At 47.8% G+C, this 23,595-nt stretch overlaps 1 protein-coding gene and 1 pseudogene across 1 annotated transcript in view; one reads left to right on the forward strand and one right to left on the reverse strand.

The window, feature by feature from the left end:
- Nucleotides 1-9,875, reverse strand: part of LOC141497078 (homeobox protein PKNOX2-like) — a 20,938-nt pseudogene extending 11,063 nt beyond the window's left edge.
- Nucleotides 1-23,595, forward strand: part of LOC141497082 (uncharacterized) — an 857,774-nt gene that overhangs the window by 69,433 nt on the left and 764,746 nt on the right. The gene's annotated exons all lie outside the window — the stretch shown is intronic.

Genomic DNA, 23,595 nt, shown 5'->3' on the forward strand with positions numbered 1-23,595 from the left:
AGTCAAGAAGTCAAGCCTTGCTTAGAAAGTTGGGGTTCTCCTCATCCCACTAATGAATGGCAGAAGCTTACCTGAAAGCATTCCCTCCACAGATACCACTTATGGGAGCAGAGACATGTTCCTCTCTCCTCAGATACCTGGTACCCCCTTTCCCTGCAGAGGGCACGGGGTGGCTGCTGGCCCCAACTTCCCGCTCCCCATCTTGGTAGGAATGAAAACCTCCTTGGAGAAGGGGCAGACATTTGCTCTGGGTCCCTAGCACAGGGCCTGGGTTCTGGAGCCGTCTCTGCTGTGGGATCTCGGACCAGACCCTTGCCCTCTCTGGGTGTGGGGACACATGGTGGATCAGGGAGATTCACGGAGTGTGGGGAAGAAGGGCAGGAGTAGTGAGGCTGCCACTGCTAGGCCGGAGACCGGGCTTGCCATCTCTTTTCCTCTTCCTTCACCCTCAGAGAAGCTGCCCCTCTGCAATGCAGACTCCTCCCCAGGTGAGCCCAGTCCAACACCACCTCAGAGGCCTTGTGGCTGGGCCACGGCAGGGGCTGAACAGGAGGCCCAGAGGGGCCCAGATTCTCAGAGGCCGGGGAAGACCAGGCCAGAAGGACGGCAAGAGAGAGTTCTGGTCTCTGGCAGGGCAGAGCAGACCAGACACCGGGGAACCAGGGGTGGAGATCTCCACCTCGCCTGTTCAAATGCTACTTCCCTAAAGGAAGGAGCTGGAGCCTGGGAAGATGGCACCTCTTCAGGGCTCGAAAGTGGGGCACCAGCAGACAGGCTCCCCAGGAGGTACATGGGCACATCAGGATTAAAAGGGTCAGAGGGAAAGACAGGCGACTCCAAAGGCCAAAGCGCTGAGGAGAGCTCATTTACTTTGTTGAGAAAGTCCAAATGTAGGCGATTCTGGGTCACAAAATGTCAGGATTCAAAAGGACTCCCTTGGCTTTGACTCACAAATTCACCAGAACCCTCAGAAAAGGTCCCTCAGAAGTAGGTGTCCAACTGGTTCCCAGAGACAGACCTCCAATGTTGAGAAACTCATCGTTTCTGAAGGAAGCCCCTTCCATGCTGGACAATCAGGAAGTAAATTCTGGACTTTCATCTTGCCCCCCCCCCCCCATGCCCCTGGTTCTAGAGTCTTCTAGGGATAAGCAGAACAAATGGAATCCTTCCACCACTGACAGGCCCTGGACAACTCTGTGGCCCCACCATGATCCCTGGTCCTTCAGCTCTTCCCCTGGGACACAGCCTCCATGACCTTCACCTTGCTGGTCATTTTTCTTTTTTAGTTTTGTTTTGTTTTTTGCAAGGCAATGGGGTTAAGTGGCTTGCCCATGGATCAGCTGACCCCAAGGCTGCCGACAAAGTCTGGCCAGGGCGGAGGACAGCAGGGTGCCACCTCCCTGGTGCGGATGCACCTAAGATCCCATGAGTGTGCTGGGCTAAGGCGGCTCTTCCACACGCATGCTTTCTCAGGGTCTGGTATAGAGTGAGCTGATGGATGTTTGTCCTTGATCATGATGTCAGGGAGGTGATGTCATGACAAGCATGTGAACTGGATCTGAGCCATCGGGATCCAATGGCCAGATAGGAATCAGGACGACTGGAGAGGCTCTGGACGTGAGGTGAAGTGACTTGCCCAAGGTCACACAGCTAGTGTCAAGTGTCTGAGGCCAGATTTGAATACCTGTCCTCTTGACTCCAAGGCCAATCCACTCTATGCACTGGGCCATCTAGCTGTGTGTGTGTGTAATGAGTGCTGACTGGCTGAGCGCCACCTCACTCTGATGACTCCCGTTGGGCTTGTGGTCTACTAAAAACCCCAGATCTTTTTTCATGCACTTTACTCATGAGTAAAGTGAGTCATGGGTCATGAGGCTTCCCTGTACAGAGAGACTGTGAAGGGCTGCCACAGTGTCCTTAGCACTGGGTCTGGGGTTCAAATCTGGCCATAAGTGTAGCATGGTCCTACTGCCAAGTCTGGGGTCAGGACACAGAGACATTCAAGACACAAGTCAGAAGAGAACTCCAAAGCATCTACAAGCAAATCTCAAAGAAAACATAGCACAAACTCAACTATAATTCCTGGAACATATGAAGCAAGTTCTTTTTTTTTTTAGAGTTTAAAATGCGTTCATATATGAAATGAGAATCCTAGAGGTTAAATGGAATAGAAAGGAGAGCCATGGAAGAAAGAATTGAAAAGAAAATTAACAGCTCAGTACAAGAAATATAAAACCTACCCAAGCAACTACAGAGGGACCCCTGGACAATAAACTCCCTAAAAATGAGAAGCCAATGACTCCATGAGACAAGGGCTGAATTTTTTCTCCCTTCTGATTGAAACCATTGACAACCAGGAATCCAAGGAGACAATTCCCTTTTTTCTTTTTGTATTTTTTAAATTTACCCAACTACATGTAAAGATAGTTTTCAACATTCATTTTTTTTTTAGTTTTTTTTTGCAAGGCAATGAGGTCAAGTGGCTTGCCCAAGGCCACACAGCTAGGTCATTATTATGTGTCTGAGGCCAGATTTGAACTCAGGTACTCCTGACTCCAGGGCCGGTGCTCTATCCACTGCACGACCTAGCCGCCCCTTCAACATTCATTTTTGTGAAATTTTGAATCCAAGTTTTCTTCCTTCCTCCCTCTCTTCCCTTCCTCTTTCCCAAGACAGCAAGCAATTTGTATAATCATGTAAAACAGGTTTCCATTTTAGCCATTTTGTGAAAGAAGAATCAGAACAAAAGGGAAAAACTGCAAGAAAGAAAAAACCCGACACATTTAAAAAAGTGAAAATAGTATGCTTTGGTTTAGTTGTCTATATGAATGAGGATGGCATTTTCCATCCTCAGATTTTGGAATTGTCTCAGATCACCGTATGCTGAGAAGAGCTAAGTCTTTCATAGTTGATTGTCACACAAAGTTGCTGTTTCTGCATCCAGTGTTCTCCTGTTCCATTCCCTTCACTCAGCGTCAGTTCAGGTAAATCTTTCCAGGTTCCCTGACATCTGCTCATGATTTCTTACAGAAGAATAGTGTTCCATAACATTCATATACCATCACTTGTTCAGCCATTCCCCAGTGGATGGGCATCCCCTCAGTTTTAAATTCTTTGCCACCACAAAAAGAGTTGCTATTGGGGCAGCTAGGTGGTGCACTGGATAGAGCACCAGTTCTGGAGTCAGGAGGACCTGAGTTCAAATTTGACCTCAGACACTTAATAATGACCTAGCTGTGTGGCCTTGGGCAAGTCACTTAACCCCATTGCCTTGACAAAACCAGAAAAAAAGGAGTTGCTATGGATATTTTTGTCCATGGGGTCCTTTTAAAGGAGACACTTATCTTGGGAATTGTCAAGACAGGAGGAAGAATAGAAGGTTCTGGAAGATCCATGTGTGCACACCAAAAACTCACCCTGTAATCTAGCTCTAAGAAAACAGAAGCAGAGAAAACTGAGTCAACTGGCTTCATCAGAAATAAGTCAGGCCAACTGACCCCATTTCCTTCTCTTACAGGATGGCTCATTGATAACAGGAGGCAAAGCTGTGGCTAGGGTTTCTTGGATTTTAACCAATGTTTGGTATTTGGCAGTGTTTCATCCTATTCTTGTGAAGAATTGACCAGTGACATCCGAAATGGAGTCATTTCCTGCACTGGTTGAACTGGCATAACCAAAGAAAGTGTTCATTAATTTAATACACAGTTGGAAAGATGTCTCTAAAGGGGTGCCTCAAGCACCTGATTTGGACTCTGGGTTTAACATTTTGCCCAGTGACTTGAATAAAGACATCGAAAGTCAGACGCTAGAGGGATTAGTTCACCTAGTGGGTGATGGAGTTAAAGCCCAATAAGATCTTAGCATGTTGGAATATTAGACCACATGCAATAAAAATGACATGTAATATTATGGGAATAAGTATCAATCTTACTTTTGGGTTCACAAATCAACATGCAAGAACAAAAGGGGCAGAGTCCGTTTAAAAACAAGCTGGGGAGTTGAGGGGACCACAAGCTCTGGATGAGCCAGGAGTGGGATGTGGCAGCCAAAGAGCTCTAGGGTTCTTCTGCTACCTTAGGAGGAGGAAGTGAGCAGAACCAGGACATTAGAGCTTCTTGGAACCGGAGGAGAGAGTCCACCCCTCTGGCCTGGGCTGACTTCATCAGGAGCTCGGAACTCAGTTCTGAGGACCACAGTTTAAGAAAGACTTCTTGGGGCAGCAGGGTGGTGCAGTGGGTGGAGCATCAGCCCTGGAGTCAGGAGGACCTGAGTTCAAATTTAGCCTCAGACACTTAATAATTGCCTGGCTGTGTGATCTTGGGCAAGTCCCTTAACCCCAATTGCCTTAAATAAATAAAAAAATTAAAAAAAAAAGAAAGAGCAGTGTGGGGCAGTGCCACAGAGAGGGCTGACCCTGGTTCAAGCTCAGACATTAACAAGTTGTGAGACACCCAGGCAAGTCCCTTTGACTCTCAACCTCGTAAAGGGAGATCCTAACAGTGCCTTCCTCCAGAGGATCACATGAGATAATCCTGTGGGAAGTGTCTGGGGATGTTTAATGCATATTTTATTTTTATTTTCCAATGATTTTTTATTTGCTTGATCTCTTGTTTTCCATTCCCTTCACTTCTCCTTCTCAGACAGTCATCTCTTAAATGAAGGAATAAAAAAAAAAAGAAAATCACCCAGGGAATGGTGAGTGGAGAGTCTAGAAATGGTCACCAGGACGCAGAGGGAGGTGGGCAGTCCTAGGGACCATGGGGGATAGTTAGCTTGGAGGAGGGAAGACTTGGGGGGACTGTACTTCTGGGTCCCAGTGATTGAAGAGTGGCACATAAGAGAGACCCCAGATGGTGGAACAAAGCATAGTGGGTGAAATGTTTGGTTTTTCTGGAAGAAAAATGAGCCAATGAGAGCTGTCCCAAAGTGAAACGGGCTGGCTCAGGGGGTGGGGAGCATCTCCACATGGAGGACCTCAAACAGAACCCTGAAAGCTACTCTTCTACAGTATTTTAGAGGCATTTCTTGCCCAGGAGATAGCTCTGACCATTGTGCTGGGGAAGGGCACAAGATCAAAGTCTTCCTCCCTTCCTTCCTGTCCTGGGGCTTCTAGCTCTCCCCACTCCCCCATGCTCTGTGTACCCCCAAACTGTGGGGAGAGATGGCAGAACTCTGCTTCTTGTTCATCTCTGAAGTCAACATCCCTTTGGCGATTCGACGGGGCTAGGAGCTAGAGGAGGTAGAGAAGTCAAGCCCACCTCCTCCCAGTGTCCCCCAGAATCCAGGGAGGGGAGCAGAGCAGTGGGCCAGAGCCTGGATCTGGCATTTCTTCCTTTGCTCGACCCAGGCGGTGTTGGGTGGAGTGCTGGCCTGAAGTCAAGAGGACCTGAGTTCTAATTTGAGCGGGGCCCTGAATGCTACCTGCCTCAGTTTCCTCCATTGTGAAATTGTGAGGATCCAATGACATCAATTTGTAATGTGCACTTCTTCCCTTTTGGATGGCTCTTCTGACGTCTGTCTGCCCAGCCTGCCCATCCTTAAGGTGTCCCTCTGGGCCCCCATTCCTCTTTGTAAGGGTTTACATTTACTAAGCGCCTACTCTGAGCCAGCCCTATGCCAAGGGCTTCAGAATCATTATCTCCTTTTATCCTTGTGACGGCCTTGGGAGGCAGATCCCTGGTTTACAGACAAGGAAACCGAGGCAAGCAGAGTGACTGGCCCTGGGTCCCACAGGGTGAGTGTCTGAGGTCAAATATGAACTCAGGTCTTCCTGACTGCAGGCCTGTGATTCCTTCAGCCAGGCCTCAGGATGACCCGGACTCCGGGCCACCTCTGGACACTCTCCAGCTTAACGGCTTTCTGTGACCAGCAGAGGGGGATGTAAGGCAGAGTTCGGCTGGGTGGGGTTTGTGCCAAGGTGTACCCACATCACCACCCTCCTTCTGCCAGCTGCATCAGGGTCACACCTTTGCCATTCTTTAAGAGTTCCAGTATGGAGAGGACTCTCGCAGCTAACTTGGAATCTCTTGAACCTGGGTCCACCTCCTTCCAACTGGAGGCCCTAAGGACAGATTAATTCCTTATAACTCATGTTTAGGCTGGGGGGTGGGTGGGCATCTTACCAATGTATGAATCAGGTAGGGCACAGCTATTTTTAAAAAAAAATGTAAATTTTATTTTTTTTATTTAAAAAAGAGTTTTTCATTCACATTGCCCCCACTCCCCCTACCACTGAAAAAGGAGGAAGAAAAAGAAAACCATGGAGTAAAGATAAGCACCCCAAATGCTCACTGGAAGTATTCACATCTCATTCTGCACCCGGAGTCCACCACCTCTGGGGCAGCCTACCTCAGTTTGTCCCAGCACTGCTCTGTCACAATGGTTGACGTTTGCAGGGTGGTTGCAGATAGGATTACCATTCCCTAGTAAGGTGAGTTCAGAGGGGACCCCATTAGCCCAGGTTTGCTCTGAGGCCCTGCCCAGGGGCAGAGCTCCTCCTGGACCCAGCCCTGAAGCACCTCAAGGACATTTGGTAGTGGGGGCTCCCGGAGTCAACCCCACAGCCCAGGAAAGAAAGGACTTCCCCTTGGTTCCCCCCTCAGAGTCAAAGGACCAGGAATGTTCTCCCACTGTGAGAATGTGTCCTTGGCAGGAGAAAAAGCCTCTTGGCAGATGGGATCTGCCTGAGAGATAGAGGGCGATTGGCCAGGATACAGGGAGGAAGCTGTGGAGGAGGAAGGGGGCACTTATCCACTGCACTTCCAAAGAGGAGGGGCCGGGTCCCTGGCCAGGCCGGCTAATCCAGGACTCAGGGGTCCTTGTGATCATCCTGAGACAGTGCAGAAACAATAAATAACTGAGGATTGTCCAATGGATCCATGACAAGATCTCTCTCTCTCTCTCTGTCTCTCTCTGTCTCTGTCTCTCCGTCTCTCTCTGTCTCTGTCTGTCTCTCTGTCTCTCTCTGTCTCTGTCTCTGTCTCTCTGTCTCTCTCTCACATACATTTGTATTTAAAATTTTGAGTTTATTTAAAATTTCTCTCTTCTTCTTCCTTCCTCCCTGAGACACTAAATGGTCAGATATAGGTTTTACAATACAGTTCTGTAAATCATCTCCGTATTAGTCATTTTGGACAAGAAGGATTGCATAAAAGAAAAAATGAAAGTGAAAAAGAGTCTACTTCAGTCTAGGTGAGGCCCAAACCCAAGCCTGAATGGACCCAAGACAAGATCTGAGAGAAATTCACAACGAGAACCAAGGTTTGACTTAAATGAGCAACCAAAGAAATAGAAGAAGAAGCCAACAGAATGAGAAAGTCCAGAGAATTCTCCCAAAACAGGAGATCTGTCCAGGAACAGATTCATGCAAAAATGAGAATGATAAAAGACAAAAGTGGGAGGGACTTGAATCAGAAAAGATTAAGAAAGGTGACCAGGATGCCCAAAAGGACCACATGAAAAAAATCCTAACTTCATGATAACTACTATGGAGTGAATACTAATCTGGAACCAGACATCTGGAGAGTGAATTCAAGTGGGCCGTAGGGAATATTGTTAACAGCAAGGCCAGTGGAGGCAATGGAATTTCTGCTGAGCTATTTTAAAATCTTATAAAATGCTTGTATTAAAGTGTTGCACTCAAAATTCCAGCCAATTTGGCAAACTTGGCAGTGGTCACTGGATTATCCGTTTATGCTCCAGTTCTAAAGAAGACCAATGCCAAAGAATGTTCAAATGACTAAATAACGATATTCTTTTCACACACCATCAAGGTTATGCTTACCATGAATTAGCAGAAGTGCAGATTGGTTTTCAAAAAGGCAGAGAAACCAGAGACCAAATTGCCAACATTCACTGGACTATGGAGAAAGCAAGGGAGATACAGAAAATACATGTTTCATTGACAACACTGAAGTCTTTGCATCACAACAAAATGTGAGAAGCCCTCAAAAATATGGGAACTGATCATTTCCATGTCTCCTGAACACATACCTGTATTCAGGTCAAGAAGCAATAGTTAAAACTGGACACAGAGCAACTTATTGTTGGAAAAAGAATACGACAGGGCTGCATACTGTCACCTTATTTAATCTCTATGAAGAGTAGATCATAAGTGATGACAGATTGAATTAATCCAAAGTCATAATTAAGGTTTCTGGGAGAAATATCAACAATCTCAGACATGCCCTTCAGATGGCAGATGGTAACGAGGAGTTAAGAAACTTCTTGATGCAGGGGAGGGGGAAGAAGGGGAGACTTAAAGCTTAACATTAAAAAAAAACCCAACTAAGATCTTGGCTACTGGTTTTATCACTTCCTGGCAAACAGAGGGAGAAGGCATGGTAACTGGGTCAGATCTTCTATTCTTGGGCTCCATAATCACTGCAGGTGGTGACTGCAGCCATGAAATTAAAAGAAAAAGAGAGTTTTAGCAGATTTGGACAGCAGACTAAAAAGCAAGCAATGCTGCCTTGCCAACAATGGTCCATATAGCTATGGACTTTCCAGTAGGGGTGTTTCACTGAGAATTGGACTATGAGACTTGCCCCAGAATAAATGCTTATGAATTGTGGGATGAAACAAGACTTTCGAGAGTCCCTTGGACATCAAGGAAATCAAATCAATCAATACTTAAAATTAATTCAGGTTATTCATTGAAAGGTCAAATATTGAAGCTATAGCTTAAAAAATTGGCCACATAATGAGAAAAAGGGATTCACTGGAAAAGACCCTTGAAGTTGGAAAGTATTGAAGACAAAAGAAAAAGGGGATAGTAGAGGGTGAGATGGATAGGGAATGTCATAGAGGCAACAAACATGAGCTTAAACAAAAGTGGGGAGATAGAGGATGGAAAGGACTGGCATACTGTGGTCCATGGGGTCATGAAGAGTCAGACAGCAAGGAGATGGTTGGATCCAGGACCTAAGGGATCCTAGCATTCCTTGTGGTTATCTTTGGCATTTGTGGAGAATTTCTGAGTCGGTGACATTCTGGGGGCAAGTAGCCTCTAATCACACCAAGTTGTATTTATATAGCATAATCAATTTTCTCCTGAGAAATATAATTAATTATTGTTTCCACAATTTCTATGTTCATTGAAGGGGGTGAGAGTTTCAAGGTGATGTCTTCTTTCAGGTTGACAAAGACAATGATGAAGAAAGCAGCCAGGTGAGAAATGAAGTGGGTCCTCTTCCCCCTGCCCCAGGATGCTTCTCTCCCCCCCACATACTTTGTCATCCACAAATTCACCCAAGAGTTTAAAATTATTTTATTTAACCATCCTTCCCCAAGACAGAGCTGATGGTTTCTGATTACAGACTAAAGCATGCTTTTAAAGATTTATTTTTCTTGAGGTTTCTCTTTTTTTTGGGGGGGAGTTGTGTTTGCTTTTTACAGCATGATTATCGGAGTAATGTTTTTCATGACTACACATTTTTAACCTATATCAAGTAACTCTCAATGAGGGGGAGTGGGCTAGGAGGAAGGGAAAGAAGTTGGAACTCAAAGTTTTGGAAGTAAATGTTAAAACTTGTTTTCACATGTAACTGGGGGGAAATAAAACAAAATAAAATAAAACCACTTTATTTAATACAACTCATGCTGCAGAGAAAATTAATAAATGACAGGCAGGCAGACAAGAGAGAGACAAACAGGCAGATAGACAGGAAGACTGGTAGGCATACAGACAGACAGGCAGACAGACAGGTAGACAGGCAGGCAGGCAGGTGGGCAGGCAGACAGGTAGATAGACAGACAGTTGACTCCCAGTGTTGGGTCCCACCCCCTCTGCCCACCCCATGGAAGCCCCCCGCTGCTAGGTCTGGAGGCAGCGCAGGCTCTTCCAGCTCCTTCCTCTCTCGGTGGGGTGTTGCCATCTCTAAACTGGGGACAAGCCTCTGTCCTCCAAGTGCTTCAGCTGTTCATGGGAGCCTCCCGCAGGCCCAGTGTCCTGGAGGGGGCATCCTGGGTCATCTTTCCTCACTCAGCTTCATTTCTTAGAAATGTTTCCACACCCAGCCCAGTCCCTGTCCCACATCCTTGTTTATGTCTGCATGTGTGGCCTTGGTGTCTGTTCTTCAAAAGACCTTTTGTCTCCCCCAGTGGGAATGGGGCTTCTCTGAGGGACCCAGGGCCCCCCATTGGGGAACATCTCAGGGTTCCCTGCTGCATCCTGGGGAGTGGGATTTCTCCTGGTGCTGAGACTTCTATGGGCCCTCCCAGCAGGGCTGAGCAGGGGTCCCAGAATCCCAGGGCCTGGAGGCTCTATGTCCACGGTCAGGCTGCTCCTGCCCGGTAGGGAGGGGTACGGGGAGGAGGCACTTCCACTGGAGCCCTCTTCATCCGCAGCACCCATAAGGAGGGTTCTTCCTGCTTGAGACCCTCCAGGGATGGGGAGCTCACTCTCTCCCATAGCCACCTCCTCCACCCTGACATCGGGTGCTACTACTCCAAGAGCCCCAGTCTTCCTCTCTTAGCTTGGGGGTGGAGGGGGAGCTGAGCAGCCACAGCTCCAACAGGCCTTTCTCTTCTAGCTACAGTCATGGGGGGACTGGGGGGTTGGGGCGCGTCCTGGAGACAGTCTCAGAATTTCATCCAGTCGGTCTCCTCCATGGCCCATCCTCCACACAACGGCCGGAGTGGGTCTGGCCAGATCAGTCTTCTGCTCACCCAACTTCTTGGTTCCCCATTCCCTCTGGGGTCAAACCCAGCCCACCCTCCCAAGGGGGCTCTGCCATCCCTCCAAGCTGGCCTCATACTACTTCCCATCACACAGACTATAGTTTCTCCAATAAACGCTCCCTTCCTACTCTGTCTTTGCCCAGGCTGGGTCCCCCCACCATGTTTTCCTTCCTCATTTCCCCCTTTTAGAACCACTTCCTCCCTTGGGACTCCCTTCAAGGTCTGTCTCCTATAGTAGACTAATTATTTTTCATGTAGTCCCTTCTGTAAGCGGAGGCAGTCACCTAGGCAGGTGCCTGGGTGCAGGTTGTTTCTTCCCAGGTGGATGCAGACCCCTCCAGAACAGGGGGCAGCTTCACTCTTGGTTTTTTCTTTTTTTGAAAGGGGGAGGAATGAGCAACTCCTAGAGCAGCCCCAAGCCAGGTGACTGAGACTTGTATGGTGAGTCTGGAAAAGGGACAAATACCACGAGAACTGGGTTCTTTTGCTCACATCAAACACTCATGACATTCGTTTCCTCTCCTCCCCCTCTAGTTCTCTGCACTCTGGCTCCTGACCCCATCTGACCTCATCGCTCCCCAAAGATGCCCCCTCCTCCCCACCACGGCCCAGAGAGCATGGAGTCTTTGGAAAAGAAGAAAACAACTATTTGGCACTATCCACCTATGAACTGAGTCTGACGGTGTATGCAGCGTCCCACACCTGTAATCCCCCACCTCTCCCAAGAAGGGCAGGAGATGCCCTGATAGAATTCCTCTCCAGAGGTGAACTGGATGCTCACTTGCTTTTATTTGTTGTGCCAAGCCAGGTCCATCCTTTGTTATGAATCAGTAGCATTTCTTCATGGCCACGTACCGGCAGACTGGTTGTTGTCTGTCCTTTGTTTTCTGAGAGAACCAATGGCCTCATGGATGAGATGGCCCCCCCAGAAGTTGGACTGAAGCCGAGCAGAGCTGCACAGTGGCCGGCCTCGCTCTGTAGCTCAGTGACGAGGAGAAGATCAGGACATCTGGGAAGGGTCCAGGATGCAGGGGGCATCTTTGGGGGTCTGGTCAAGCTCCTCCTTCAGCCACCTGCATGATCATTAGACAAATAGTTCTCATCCATTCATTCCACCAGCGCAAGTCTTCCCATGTCTGGGGAGGGCATCCCCTAGCTCATCGGCAGATGGGAGACCCCTCGGTTTCCTGGTTGCCCTAACTGTGGAGACACCTTTCCTGGGGTGTGGTCCCTGTGGATTCGGCGGTCCTCCCCCCAGAGGAGCCGGCTCTCCCTGATTCTCCAAATAATGGGCATCGCCTGTTTTTTGTAGCTACAAAAAGAGCCTGCCAGAATATTCTGGGGCTTGGGAGACCTTTCCTTTGGGATATGTTAGGAGCTGTTGTGTAAGGAAGTATTGTGAATTATCTCCACCTGGTCTTATTATCTTCAGTTATCTTCACCAGAGTCTCATCTTACCAAGTGCCACAGGAGTGGGAGTGGATTAGAGACTGGAAAGGTATTTAGGCGCGGGTGTTTTGGTGAATAAAGGGAGCACTTGGGGATCTTGATGGAGTCCTTGTCTGCTTGGTCTTCCTTGTCTCCCACCCCTCCGGCGCTCACCTGGGGAAGACTGAGGGAGTCCAGAACTGGGACTCACCACAAGAGTCCAGGAAGGGGACTCCACATGTTGGTGCCCGAACAGGGACAATAAAGGCGGTGTTATCTGAGTAAAGTCTGGAAGAAGGACACAGCAGATAGAAGCAAGAGAACCAGGCGGCATCCCAGAGCAGAGGACTGCGGGGAAAGTAACAGGTTGATTGTTACTTAGGGGCTGAGTGTGAACAAAGAGGAACCAGCAAAAGCGAGGGAACGATTAAGTGTTTAACACTGAGGAGTGGAGGGAGGTAGAGTCTCTGAGGCAGTGCCCCAGGGATGGAGTTTCTGGCTCAGCGGTTGGTACCAGCACCGTGAACGAGGGATGTGGAGGACTCGTTTGCTGTTCCTTTTGGCCAAGGCTGCCTGCCTGACCGTGCTGGGCCCGACCCTGGCCACCGGGCCTGAGACCGGCTTGTCCCTGACGCAGACCTCGGCGCCTACGAGGAATACAGCCAGCGTCACCTGCCAGCCTACAGTGGGCCGCACCTCGCCATCGCTGGGAAGGGAACGACAGCTGGGCTTCCTCCCATGCTGGTGGACAGTTTGTTCTGGTGACCGCTACTGTTCACTAGGTGCCGCAACTCCAGGTTGGGCCGGTGTTGACCACTTCGGTGCTTTCAAATGCTCTCTCTCTTTCTCTGCCCTTCCCACCCTCTGCAGAGGGAGAGGGGAGGGAGAAGGGAAGTCTTCCTTTTTGGAACTTCAAAACACAAGCTTAGGTCTCAAATGGAATGTAGGCTTTGCTACAAGGCCAAGACCCCTCCAAAACTTTAGAAATCAAGGGACCGCCATGCCTTCTTCCTGATTTGGGGAGGGGGAGGGTTGGGCAATGACTATGTTTTCCAATAGGTTTTTGATTGGAAAGCTTCGTGGTTCAATTAGTTAAGAAAAAAGGGGGAAAAGATTTTTTTCTGGGACTTGGGAAATTTGGATTTTGTCTTATAAAGTCTGTGCCTATGACTTGTATTTCTGTTGACCGGTCTTGATTCGTTATGTGTGTATGTGTGCATTTGAACATCTATAGGGCATTTTACATCTCTCTACTGGCCTGGAGAGGTGGGAAAATGTTTCTATATTCTGAGGTTTTGGTGCTGGCTAGGGTATCCAACAATCTCACTTTGATAAGTTTGAAGTGCAAAAGAGCTGTTTTCTGTGTTGAGAGTGTGTTAGTGTCTAAACTCTGAAATAGGTAAAGTTAAATGTTACTCCTTTTAGTTTGAATTTTGAATTTGATTGCTTTGAAAGGTTTCTTGTTGTCTGTAAGTTGGGGATAAAATGTATTTCAAGGAATTTGGGAATATTGGTTTTGTTAAACTGACATTTGTGTATGCTATTTTTGAACTTTTGTTTATAATTTATGTGGCATTAATTTTGTTTCAAAAATGAGAAGGGGGATATGTTGGGAACCGTTGTGTATGGGAATACTGTAAATTATCATCACCTGGTGCCTCTGGGCAGCAAAACCTTGTTTTGCTGAGTGCCACGGGAGTAGGAATGGATTAGAGACTAGACTAGAAAGGTATTTAGGCACTGTTATTCTGATGAATAAACGGAGCACTTGGAGATCTTGTTAGAGTACTTGTCTCCTTTGTCATCCTTGTCTCCTGCCCCTCCAACACTCACCCTGGGGAAAGGATAAGGGAGTCCAAGTGAGACTCTATAGGGGTATATGACCAATGGAGGAAGCTCATCACCCAGAGTCTTTTTCAAAAAATCATCATTCCAATTAAACCTCCAGCATGGTTGGGGCCACTTGCAGCTCCACCGACAAGGTCTTCCTGCAGTCCTTCAAGATGGACTCTCCAGGGGCGGCTGGGTGGTGCAGTGGATAGAGCACCAACCTGGAGTCAGGAGAACCAGAGTTCAAATCCAACCTCAGACACTTAATAATGACCTAGCTGTGTGACCTTGGGTAAGTCACTTAAACCCATTGCCTTAAATAAAAATTTTTAAAACATTTTAAAAAAAGATGGACTCTCTGGTTCTCTCTGCTCACTTCCTGGATGGGAGGTGACTTTTCAGGGTGTTCCTTCTTTGTTGAGGATTGTTTCCTTCTGTCCTCGGACCCCTCCTTCCGAGGAACCCTGTTTGGGTTTGCTCTGGGTGGTGTGTCATTCTGGGCCTCTCCAAGGACCACCTTTCCATTGACGCTGAGCACCATGGAAAGGTTATTGGAGAATTTATACTCAATGTCTAGGGGGCCCCCATACTCCCCACCCTGCCCCCTGCTCTCTCACACTCTCCCTGTCCTCCATCCAGTTGCTACCTTCCTGGCATCTCCTCAAAATGCCCATGGCTGGAGAGCAACCATTCATCCGAGGCCGAGGACCCTCAGATCTGCCAGAGGGATCTTCCTGGAACTCGCTCCTCTCCCAGTGACCCTTCTCTGGCCTCCAGGATCAAAATACAAGCCCTTCACAATCCATGGCCCCGCTGTCCTCATCTACATCACCCCCTTTCCCACCTCCATGCCTTTGCCCTGCAGGCTCCCCTTCCTGGAGCGCCCCTTCCTCCTTACCGTCACCTCCTAACTTCCTCAGGCCACTGTTTTTCTTGAAGGTTTTTTTTTATTTCTGCCCCCCCCCTTCATAGCTGCTGAATTCTATTCACTTGAGGGGTGGTGTGTGAAGAGGACCTTTATCTTTGCTCCTCAGTGATGCAGAAACTTGCGGCCAGTAGGATTAGTGTCTTTGGAACAGACTCCCCAGGCCAGCCCCCCCCCCTTTAGTAAGTGCTTATTGATGTATTGGCTTTTATTTCATTTCATTCTCCCCCGTATCCCACCCTCTCCTGAAAGAATTTTTTTTAAAGAAGAAAGGGGGGGAAATCATCAAACCTGACTCATCCATCAAACAAATATGGCAGTGTATGCAGTGTTCCACACCCACAGCCCCCTCCCTGGCAGGAGTCAAGACCGTCTTGGGCTCACTGTGGGAATTTTGCAGAATTTTTTAAGGTACAGGAATTCCACTCAGATGCCAGCGTCTGCCAGTAGGTGAGAGAACATCTGTCCCCCAAAGTGAGTATGTTCCTCTCCCTTCCCCCAGAAGAATGGGGGTACCTCTTGGGCAGGTGAGTCCTGCCAGGAGGGGGTGGGTCAGTGGAAGGACACCCTCCGCAAGCAGCCCCTGTCTGGCCTTCCTCACAGACTCAGTGACATTGGAGAGTGGCGGGGAATGCCTCGGAAGCATCAAAGTCAACCAGCCCTCCCCCCTCCCCAGTCGTCCAACTGGCGCTGTGGCAGGTGTCTAATCTGACCTTCCCCGCCCCCCATCCTTATGAATGGGTCAGAAAGGGGAGGACACTTTATAGATGTTATCTCTGGGAAGTAGATGCTATTATCCCCATTTTATATAAAAGGAAATGGAGGCAGGAAAATGGCCAAACAGAAACCAAAGGTGATTCATGGCTATGCCCCAGGTGTCTAAGCCAGGTGTGGCAGCGGATATGGTACCAGCCCTGGAGTTAGGGGGACCTGAGTTCAAATCTGACCTCACTCACCAGCTGTGTGACCTTGGGCAAGCCACTTAATCCTGACTGCCTTGCATCCTGGGGCATCTCCAGCCATCCTGCTCCATATCGTACCTGGACACCAGACCCAGGTGGTTCTGACTCAGCATGGTCCCCCTTACTCAGATCCAGTCTCCTCATCATCCTCATCCTCATCAGTGACCTGACTAGAAGCACCTCCTCTGAGCCCGTCCCCCTAACCTGCACTGACCCTCCCAGCTTGGGGTGTCTGGGGGGGCTGGCTGGCTGTTACTTTCTAGGGGTAACTCAATGTCTAGTATTGCCACCCCCACTAGGTGCTTCCCATCGTTGTCTACCTGTAGTTTCAAATGAACTTTGAGCAAAGGGGCTACAAAGCTTGTCCTAAATGCAGAGAGTTAGACTTCTCTCTTCCACATCTGGGGTACACCCTCCAGTTTACACACAAGTATGACGTGTTGGAGGCAAAAAGCACATGTGGGGAACATCTGGAAGAGGAGGCCTCCCCAGCTCCTAGCTCATGTCCATAGTGGGAAGTCTCCTCAGGGAGAGGAGATTCTGGGACTGCATCCTCCAGGGGTGACCCCTTCCACATCTGGGGTGCCCTGGTGTCATCCCATGTCCATCTGCTCTTAGGTCCACCTCTCCTATTGTGCATCAGGAAAGGGGGCAGAGGGGAGAGAGCAACAGAGACAAGATGCTTCTTCCCCCAAGAGCAGAGTTCAACCTGGAGGCCGGCCTGGCTTCCCCATCGGAGCCTTTCTTTTCTGGGTGGCTTCTCTTTCGTCTGACAGATTGAGGATTTTTTTGTGTCTCACTGGATTCCGGTGTGATGTGTAGACATGTGGGCTTGCATCCCCCTCCCTTCCACATAGATGGACAATGACACCAGGCTCTGGGGGGGGGGGCGGGGGGTCTAGCTGACTCCCTGGAGGGGAGAAGACCAAGCAACAGATGATGTGTAATGTAATAGGGATGCCTGTGTGTGTGTTGTGTGTGGGGGCCAGGGACAAGACTAAATCTCATGGGAGAAAATGATTGGTAAATATGATAAATGCTCCCCCTTTCCTCTTTCCCAAACAGCTTGTGTTTCTGTTTCTTTTTTCTTTTGTTATGAACTTAACCATAACCCCACACAAACTTTTCTGAAAACAAAGAAGAGAGGATTGGGGATGAGCCCGTGACCTCTGGGCTCTACAGCTTGGGTTCATTTGTTTGTTTTTTTAATTTTACAAGGAGATGGACTCACTGCCCTCTTGTTTGTGTTCCTTGCTGACCTCCCTCCCCCTCCCCATCCCCATTTTTAGGGCTTCTCATTAGGGCTCTTAGATATTGTTCTGTTTCTTTGGCTGTAATCCCTTGGGAGGGTGACAGTGTCTGGTAGGGGGTATGCCTGGTGGAGCATGGTAGGGGGATGCGTGGTGGGGCTCTCAGTTGCTCCCCAGAAGCCTGGACCAAGGGAAGCCTCTGCAGCTGCTTTCCCTTCCATCCTAAGCTGCCTCCTCTGAAGAGTCTTCCCAGGCTGCTGGGAGCCAAAGTGTACTCTCTGACCTTGTCTCTTGAAGAACAGCACGGGGCCTCATGGATGAGTCAGTCAGATAGACCTTTACCAGAAAACCTTTCAAAAATAATTTTTTCCCCATTTTGTTTGCATTGGCTTTGTTTGTGCAAATTCTTGTAAATTTATATTCCTTCCGTAGATTAAATACCAGAACTTCATCCTAACTCTTCCTGACCTCTCGTCAGCCTTTGCTCCTCTCCATCACTTGTCCATTCTCATCTAAGTCTGATGCTCTGTGCTCTTGGTTCCCCTCTGAGAAGATTAAGGTCGATCCTTTACCATTATTGATCCTATTTACAATTTATTTTGACCTATGACTTCTTAAGTCTGGTTCTCTGTCTCTGAACTTGGAATATTGACTTGGAATAGGTGAAGTTTAAAAATCCACCTCTCCTGCAAGTCATTAATCTGTACTTACCTTAAGGAATAGTGCTGACCTTAAAGGATGCATATGAACAAGAGGGAACTGGGTCTGATATCTTTACGCCACCAAGCTGTCCAATAGGATGTCTGCTTTGCTGCTAACTATCCCACACCTGCACTCACACAATAAGCATTTCTTAGTCTCAGGAGAGAAGGCTAACCCCTTAGTATCAACATTTTTATAGTAATTTTCCCAATTATGTATAAAGACAAATTTTGACATTTATTTTTTAAATTTTGAATTCCAGTTTTTTTCCCTCTCTCCTTTCCCTTCCTCCTCCCCAAGAGGACAAGCAATTTAATACAGGTTATATTATCTGTAACCATGTAAAACATATTTCCATATCAGTCAGGTTGTGAATGAAGAAACAGACCAAAAGGAAAAAAATATAAAAAAGTGAAAAATAGCATGCTTCAATCGATGTTGTCTTAAAATTCTACTCATTTCTACTCACCTCCTTAACTTCTTGTTTATTTCGAGGTTAGATATCTAGTTAGGAGAGGGGCAAGTTGAGGTCCTCCACCCATAGAGCTCTACTGCCTATTTCTTTCCCTAATTCATTTCTTCTTTAAGAATTCAGAGAGGATATCATTTAGTGCTTATAGGTTTGGTATTGCTGTTACTTCATTGTCGAGGCCATCTTCTAGCCAGGGGAAGTTTCTTTCCTTATCTCCTTTAACTAGTTCTATGTTGGCTTTTCCTTCATGTGAGATCAGAGTCCTCTCCCCCCTGCCTCTTTTAGTAATTAGCTTCAGTTGAAGTAGAATAGATTCTGCTCCAGGACCACCAGACCTTTGCTCTCTAGATCTCTCTGTAAACAATTTAGGATAGGATTCTGGTTTTTAATCTACTCTGCTGTCCACTTCTATTGTATAGGACTTCCTAAGGTTGTATTTCCTTTCATCCTATTTTCCTCTCTCTGTCTCTCCTCTCTCCTCCTCTCTGTCTCTGTCGCTTTCTCTCTGTCTCTCTGTCTCTCTCTGTCTCTCTCTCTGTCTCTCTCTGTCTCTCTGTCTCTCTCTCTGTCTCTCTCTCTCTCTCTCTCTCTCTCTCTCTCTCTCTCTCTCTCTCTCTCTCTCTCTCTCCCTCCCCTTTCACCCTATCCCCCTATCTCCCTTTTCTCATTTTCCCCCTCCTACTTCCCTATAGGGTAAGAAATATTTCTAGAGCCAACAAGTTGTGTATGTTATTCCCTCTTAGAGTCAATTCTGATGAGGTTCAAGGTTCAGGTGATGCCTCCCCCATCTTTCCATCCATTGTAATGGGTCTTACAGGTGAGATAATTTATCGTGTTCTAACTCTCCCTTCCCTCTTCTCCCAATTCGATCCTCTTTGTAACTCCCTAATTTAAGTTTTGTTTGCTTTTTTTTCTTTTAGATATCATCCTATCAAAGTCAATCAGACACATCCCCTCTGTCTATGAAGACTTTTTCTAACTGCCCTAATGGAGATACACTTCTTAAGAGCTACAAGTATCAGCTTCCTTCTTAAGTCCCTCATGATTTCTCTTTCCTGTTTACCTTTTTATGCTTCTTTTGAGTATTGTATTTAAAAATCAAACTTTCGGGGGCAGCTAGGTGGCGCAGAGAATAGAGCACCAGACCTGAGGTCAAATTCCACCTCAGACACTTAATAATTTCCTACCTGTGTGCCCTTGGCCAAGGCACTTAATCCAATTGCCTTGCAAAAAAGAAAATCACACTTTACGTTTAGTTCTGGTTCTTTCAGGAGAAATGCTTGAAAGTCCTCTATTTCATTGAATCTCCACTTTCTTCCTGAAGAAAAGGCCATTCTTGTTGTAATCCTAGTGCCGTTGCCTTCTGGAATATCATATTACAAGCCTTCTGATATTTTCATGTAGAAACTGCCAGATCCTGAGTAATCCTGACTTTGACTTGATATTTGAACTGTTTCTTTTTGACTCTATTTTCTCTTCCTTGGAGTTTTTATTTTGAGATCTCTTTAGGAGGTGATCTTTCAGTTTCTATTTTACCTTCAGATTCTAGGATATCAGGATAATTTTCCTTGATAATTTCTTGAAGTATAATATTCAGTTTCTTTTTTTGATCATGGCTTATTTAGGTAGTTCAAGAGTACTTATCTCTACTGGACCTATTTTTCAGGTCCTTTGTTTTCCATTGAGGTATTTCACATTTTCTTCTAATTTTTTTCATTCTTTTGATATTGTTTTTTTGGAGGCAATTGGGTTTAAGTGACTTGGCACACAGCTAGTAACTGTCTCAGACTGTATTTGAACTCAGGTACTCCCAACTCACCACCTAACTGCCCCTTTTTGATGGATAGTCAATGTCTCATGGTGAGACATTAGCTTCCATTTATCTAATTCTAATTTTTAAATGAGCTATTTTTTTCAGTTAGTTTTTATAACTCTTTTCCCATTTGACCAATTCTACATTTTAAGGAGGGAATTTTTGTACAAATTTTCCCATTTTCTGTGCTTCCTTAGCAAGCTGCTGATTCTTTTTTCATAACTCTGATTTCTTTTCCCAGTTTTTCTTCTTTTGATTTTTAAAAATGTCTTTGAGCTCTTCCTGGAGCTCTTTTGGGGACTGAGACCTGTTCACATTTTTCTTTGAATCTTTACATATAAGCATTTGGTTACCGCTGTCCTCTTCTGCACTTGCATTAATCTTCCTTGTTACCTTAGTAACTTTCTATGATCAGATTCGCCCCCTCCTCATTTTCCAACCTATTTCATGATTTCATGCTCCTGGAGTAGAGGGGGCATTGCCCAGGCTTCTCTTACTGGAGCTGCATTCACTGATCTGCACTGGGGCTCAGGGCTTCCTGTTGGCTTGCCCAGTTATTAGGGGCACTGGATTGTGCTTCTTTGTGACCTGAGTGAGACAGTCCTTTCCTACCAAACTGCTAAATGGATTTGGGCTGAAAAATTGTTTCACCTCAATTTTTTTCGGTTCTGCCTCCAGAATTTGCTTTGAGACATTATTTAATGGTAGAGGTAAACTTGGGAGAACTCAAGACAAATTCCTCTCAACTCCTGGAAATCTCACTATCAAATTTTTAACCAATGATCCTGTTTCTTGCATCTCAGTTTTGTAACTTAGGTTGTCCTCAATCCCATGATGTCATGCGTCCTGTTCCATTCTTCATTCCATGCTCCTCAAAAGCTAGAAAAGGGGAAGTGGAATTTCTTCTGAGCAGCGGAGTTACACGGCCGTGGCTTGTGTTTTATCTAAGAAGGATCAGAGAAAGAAGAACCAGTAGCCTCTCCCCTCTGGAGGTTGCACCCCGGACTTCCTCTGACATGTCCCAGAAACCTCTTCCTCCTAAAGCCTCCCTTCAGCCCTGAAACCCACCCATTGGGAGTATCCTCTATAGCTCTGATTAAATGGAAGGCTGTCCATGCCAGCTGCGTCTCCTCCCTCTCCGGGCTGCATTCTAGGCCCCTTCTACCATCCCTCACATAGGGCACTTTTGGCCAACACCCCCCAGCTCCCCTTTACGTCTTTCTCTTGAGGGCAGGAACCAGGAGTTTGCTGGAGTCAGTTCAAAAGTGGAGAAATAGTTCATGATTCAGATGAAATATTTTGGTGCAGAGTTTTCCATTTTCTGTGCTTCCTTGACAAGTTGATGATTCTTGTTTCATGACTGATTTCTTTTCCCAATTTTTCTTCTACTTCTCTTATCTGATTTTGGAGAATTTGCCAGCAAACCCCTGGCAAGGACTGGTATTCCCATCCGTGCTGCTGCTGTTCAGTCATATTTGGTCACGTCTGACTCTGTGACCTCACTGGGAATTTTCCTGGAAAAGAGATTGGGGTGTTTGCCATTTCCTTCACCCACTAATTAGAGGAAACTGAGGCAAACAGGATTAATTGACTTGCCCAGAGTCCCCCACCCAGTAAGTGTCTGAGACTGGATTCGAACTCGGGAAACTGAATCTCCTGGACTCCAGAGCTGGCGCTCCACCTAGCTGCATGTACAGTGGCACAAACACATATAAACACACGTGCACACAAACACACATACACACAAGTGCACAAACACACACATAGCACACAAACACACGTGGGCACACACTCAGGAGGCAAGGGGCCAGGAGAAGAGCACAGTATAGGAAGGGGGATCCTCAAGAGGGGAATCACAGGAAGAAGAGACAGGAAGCTTGGTGCTGAGGATCTGGGTGAAGATCGAAGGAAGGAAATATGGAAGAAAGAGAAGCCACATCTCTTTGCTGTCAGAGGCTCTGGGTTCAGATCCTGGCTCTGCCCCCCCCCAGGCCATCCCTTCCTCCCACATCTGATGAACAGACCCGACAGAGGAAGCCCATCCATCCCAGCAGGGGTCCACTTGGACCCTTGCCCTGCCTTGGGCCACCAGGCATCAGGAGGAGGCGGGACGCCTTGTGGGTATCTGACCTGGGGGAGGACAGAGATGGGTGGGCATCCTTACAAACCCATCACAGAGGGGAGATGGGCCCTTTAGGGGGACAGAGCTCATAGGGGCTGATCCCAGACCCTGAAATCCTCAGCCCAGAATAAAATCCTGGAAAGGAAAATGAAAACAATTCCCTTGAGGAAGAAAAGATGGAGCGGGCCCCCAGGAATGCTACCAGCCAAGTTGGAGGCAGAGTCACGGAACATTCACTAGGTACCTGTTGTATACCTGGCCCAGGACCAAGTGCTGGGACCTCCTAGGCCTCAGTTTCTCTCCTGAAGAATGAGAGCCTGGGCCACGTCCATCGTCCTCAGCTGGATAAGTCAAAGGAAAGTCTGGGCAGTGTCGCCAGCCCAACCTCTCTCCCAGCGAAGGTAGTGAGCTCCCCATCCACCAAGGGCAGGGATGTTCCTGGTCTGTGACAGGTGGCTCTGGAGACCACTGAGAATGGATTTCCTGCATAGTTGTTGGGCACAGGACCCCAATCCCCTGCCCATGCCCAGACAGGCTGGGCAGGAAGAGGAGCTGGCTGTTCCAGGCCACCCACTGGTCCACCTCCAGCCCTCTGGAGGCCCCTGCTGCCCCTCCCTGCTCAGCTGTCTCTGTAGGCTCTGAGCAGGAACCCTTTTGGGGGCAATGACTTGGTCAGCATCCCACTGCCCCGCACCCCCAGGCTGCCTCAGACCCCACTTGGAGGGCACCTCGTGGGGGCAATGACTTGGTCCTTTTCAAGGAGCTGTCCTTGGCTGAGCCTGGGGGGCCTGGCTGGGTCCAGACAGACACCACCATGCTTTTCCCAGAATGTCCTTTGTGGTGATACAACTTGGCGCCACATTGCCCAGGCCCTGGGGGGCTGTGGTGACCACAGCTGACCAGGCCTTTGTTTCGGGGCTCCTGACCCTGGGAAAGTCTTCCCAGCATTTCAGAACAGAAATGCCTGGGTTGCTGGGGATGGTTGGCCAGTGGCTGCTGCAAGGACCCTGGTTCAATCTGTGCCTCAAAGGAACGCCCCCCCCCCCACTTTAGCATCCCCGATGAGTGAGGGCCCAGCCTCTGCTTGGAGACAGCCACGGACAGGGAGCTCACCACTTCTCCAGGCAGTTTCCCTTCTTCCATTACAGCTTCTGGTTCGACCCCCTGGGGCCAAGGACTCCCCCAAATGACAACTTTTTGGAGACTCAAGTCCAGCCATCCCCCCCACCCCCATCTTCTCGGGTCACACTACACACCCCGATTGTCTCACCAGCTCCTCATAAGACCCAGCCCCCAGGCTCCGTCCCAGTCAGCTAGCTTACTCCAGACAAGCTCCATTTATTGGGGGCCTCTTTATGTCATGATCCCCAGGACTGTAGACAGGTCTGAGGAGAAGAGAGGCCATGGGAAG

Source organism: Macrotis lagotis, chromosome X (genome assembly GCF_037893015.1).
Source record: "Macrotis lagotis isolate mMagLag1 chromosome X, bilby.v1.9.chrom.fasta, whole genome shotgun sequence".
NCBI classification, from domain to species: domain Eukaryota; kingdom Metazoa; phylum Chordata; class Mammalia; order Peramelemorphia; family Peramelidae; genus Macrotis; species Macrotis lagotis.